The sequence below is a fragment of the Arachis ipaensis genome, chromosome B01 (genome assembly GCF_000816755.2).
Source record: "Arachis ipaensis cultivar K30076 chromosome B01, Araip1.1, whole genome shotgun sequence".
NCBI lineage: Eukaryota > Viridiplantae > Streptophyta > Magnoliopsida > Fabales > Fabaceae > Arachis > Arachis ipaensis.
The window spans coordinates 134452708-134456766 of record NC_029785.2 but is presented as its reverse complement, the minus strand read 5'-3'; the positions used below and the strand labels follow the sequence as shown (position 1 = coordinate 134456766).

Here is a 4059-nt window from a genome sequence, read left to right as displayed (position 1 = left end):
CCACGTCGGAAAACCGACGTGATGTAGCTTTTGGAACGGACGTGAGTTTTGAATTATGAATTGTCGTGTCGCGTTGTCTTTTAGCATTAATAAGTGGAGGGTGGTTACATTGGTAACGGTGCACTCTTTGTATTTTGGGCCTGGCTTATTACTTGGGTCAGGGTATGAACAGGGTCCATGTAAATCCCGCTAAAATTGGTAAATAATTAGTTAATAAATTGAATTTTAATTAGAAAAATTAAAAATACAAAACTAATATCAAAATAGGATAGAGCTCGTTGAAACGAGAATTTTGATATAAATTTCAAAAAATTTGGCCCAAAATTAGATCGGATGGACCGAACCGGTTGAACCGGGGCCCAAACCGGGCCCGTGGGTCCAATCGGACCCATAATTTAAAAGAAGCATCAGCTTCTTCTTCCTTTCACTGGATTCAAGGTAAAGAAAGAGAGATAGATCACGCCTAAAAGCAGCATTCCTATAGCTCTATGCCAAAAGCAAAAGCGTAAATGAGTTAGGAGCTTGAACCAGGCAATTTCCTTATGTTTAGAGTATAAGGGCAAAGACAAGTCCTCCCATTACTGGAAGTGCATCGTGGAAAAGGCTCGTTGAGACCTGCTATGATCCCCCTTTCAATCGATTGGGGAAGAAGGAAGACTCCCAAACCCTTACCAACCCTTTGATCCACCATAACTTCCTCGTTTGATCTCCGATCGCCGCACCGTTTGCGGCCACGTGTCCAGCGCGTTGAGCTCTATATTTCTATCGGATCAATTTCACCGATAAGCTCCCTTTTTGTTCCAGAGTCTCTATTCCCTTCTATTCTTTTATTTGAAACCCTATGGTGAGATTCTTCCCAATTTGGTGTTCTAGGTTCGATCTAGCTTGCGGGAGTTGTTGGGTTTGAGTTGCTACGTCTATGGGTGAGGTAAGAATGCCCTAAACCTTAACTCAATTTTAATTTCATTAGATAAAATCTGAATTTGGAGTATATATGTGTATTAGGTGTGAATTAAGTTCATATATATGCATTGGAATTAAATTGGGAGCATTTGGAAGCTTGTTGGTGATTGAAGTCAAGACTTGGGTTGGTTTCTCAAGCTTGTGAGGGGCTGTGATTGTGTTCTTGTGGCTGCCTTGGTCCACGCGCGGTGATCGGCCAAGGTATGGTTTAGGTTTCGCGCGTTTAATATTTAAGGTGTTGTGAAAACTTAGGCTAGAAGAGATGTGTGTTTGTGAGTTGTGGAAGTAAAGAGCATGTATTCTTGTGATTGAGCTAGTATTGAGAGTTATGAGCAAGAATTGTTATTGTTGAACATTTGTGTTTGAGATCATTAGTGAGGGATTGATGAAGATGTTGATATGTGTAAATAAAGTGTTGATATTTATTGATGATCAAGGTTTGTTGTATTGGTTAAAGGTAATATTGATAATGATTGTTAATGAAATGGGTTGATAAGGTATTAAAATGCAAGTTGTAATGGTAAGGAACATGAGTTGATGAAAATGAGGTTTGGTTGAGAATTGGTTAAAAACCAAATTTTGATGAACTTTGGAAGTCCATAATTTACTCCTCAAATTTTGGATTGAGTTGTGATTTGTTGCAAATGAAAGATGGTTTTGTAAGCTTCAAAACGATATCATTTTTGTGAAAAATGAAATTTTGAGAAGAAAGTTATGGACAATAGAAAATTGATACTTAAAACTGTGAAGCAGGAACTAAAAACTGGTTGCAGCAAGCTCTTAGGCATTCTGCCAAATTTTTGGAAAAACGCCCATCCACGTGTACGCGTGGCGTGGCATTTTGATGACGCATGCGCGAGAAGCATGCGTACGCGTGTATGCATTTTCACACGTACGCATGACTCACGCGTACGCGTGACTTGCTGTTCGCTCCACGCGTGCGCATGGCCTAAGCGTATGCATGGCTGCTGCCTACTGCAAAAACCGATTTTGACTATTTTAAACCAAATTTTCACTTCTAAACCTCGATTTTCTTCCTTTTAAGACTCAAAGTGTAGTACTAAGTCCAGTGGATAAGCGAAGCTAGAAAAATAGGATAACCTGAGGGTGAAGTAAGAGGTAATTGATGGCGTATATGAAGAAGATAAGAATATTAAAGGAGTTTAATGCCAAGGCTTGATAAATGATGATATATTGATTATAAATATGAAATGACTTATGAATGATATCTGAGATACGAGTTTCCCTGGGTAACAGAACCGTGGCTCACCACCACGTGTTCCAGGTTGAATCTCGACACTCTGTTGACCCTACGTCGTAAAGGTGATCGGGCACGTATAAATTTCCGGGTATGGATAGCCCCATTGAGCGATTACTTGATGTTTGAATGTGAAATCTATGCATAGGCTCTTGGGGATGCGTGAAGGGGGACAGTCTAAGGTTTTCGGACTTGTCGGGTTAGCTGGATAACCGACAGATGGGCCCCATCAGCCATAGGACAGGCATGAATCATGTGCATTTGTTTGTTTTGATTGCTATGCATTTCCTGAGTTTGCCTAACTGTATGTATACATCTTGCTACCTGCTATACTTGCTACTTGCACTATCTGCTTATTACTTGTGCATGAATTTGTCTGGTTGCTTGTCTTTGCTGAATTATGGATGACGGAGGAACGGAGGAAGGGTGAAATGGTTTGATGTTAGGTCAGGTTTAAGATTGAGCGAGTTTAGGTAGATTTAGTATACCTACCCTTATTTATGGCTTCTGTTTAGAAATTAAGTTTTACAATTGTATGACGGAGTTCTAGGATTGCCTCTGGCATTCCCAGGACCTTATTTATTATACGCGTGGCACCTTTACCATGCTGAGAACCTTCAGTTCTCATTCCATACTGTGTTGCTGTTTTCAGATGCAGGTCGAGAGACTCCTCGCTAGGTGTCTGGATTCCTGAAGCGGAGTAGTCCCTGGGATGTTTTGGTTTATCAATTTATGTATATATGTACTTAGTTACTTATCTTGCTCTCCAAGAAACTGGTTATTTTGTTCCTCATAGAGGTTACAGGAGAGTTAGGACTTTATTTCTGTATTTTGGGTATTTTGGGACGCTGGTATATATATATGTAAATATTCTCCGGCCAGCCTTATCTTCGCAGGTTGAGTCAGGAGCTAGTTTTACTGTATTCTTGGCTCTCTTTTCTTTCTTTTACTTATTTATATCTATAATCTTTAGGTTTCTTAGCACGCAAGTAGTTCTGTTTCTTGAGCGTTGCGCTTTTTATTTTGCAATTTTGTTTTACCCGTTTTTCAAAGGCTCCTAGTTAAATATCTTTTTTCCTATTATAATATATATATTTCTATTTCTAGAGGTCGTAATACCTTACTATCTCAGTCTTATGACTTAAGCATAAGATTACGTATAGTAGGGTGTTACAGTCCATCAATAGTAATTTGTTCATCAATGCGGGTCCCATTATTATAGGCAAATTTGGGATTTTTTATTTAAATTAAAAATATATAATATTTACCGATTTAAATAAACGTGTAAGTATTTACCAAAATATATTTTGAGTCACATCTCAAATGCAATGGAAAAAATCACAATACGAACGTATCTCGGATGCACTGCCCCCGTGCTGTGATACGGCACCTACCAGTCATATCTCGGATGCACCCGAGATATGAACAGGACAAGATCTCGGATACAGTGCATCCTAGATATGGCTTTAATTTGCCTTAATCCACTGCATCCGAGATATGCACATTTATACTGATTTGGGGCAGTGCATTCGAAATACGTTCGGGTGTACAGGACAATTTTTATTTATAAACGTTACAATATTTTTGTAAATTTAAATTTACGTGTATTATTATTAAAAAATTATTATTAAAGCCATATTTCGAGTGCATCCGAGATATGATTGGGCAGATTTGCACGTGCTGTATCACAACACTGGTGCAGTACATCTGAAATACGTTCGTATTGTGGTTTTTCTCACTGAATCGACTCAAAATATATTTTTGTAAATATTTACACATTTATTTAAATCAGTAAATATTATATATTTTTAATTTAAATAAAAAAAATTTCTCACAAA

At 38.2% G+C, this 4059-nt stretch overlaps 1 long non-coding RNA gene across 1 annotated transcript; it reads left to right on the top strand.

Moving 5' to 3' along the window:
- Positions 408 to 2934, top strand: LOC107620307. Its single transcript, XR_001615826.2, has 3 exons — positions 408 to 928; positions 1006 to 1164; positions 2874 to 2934. It is a non-coding gene; the product is annotated as an uncharacterized LOC107620307 (long non-coding RNA).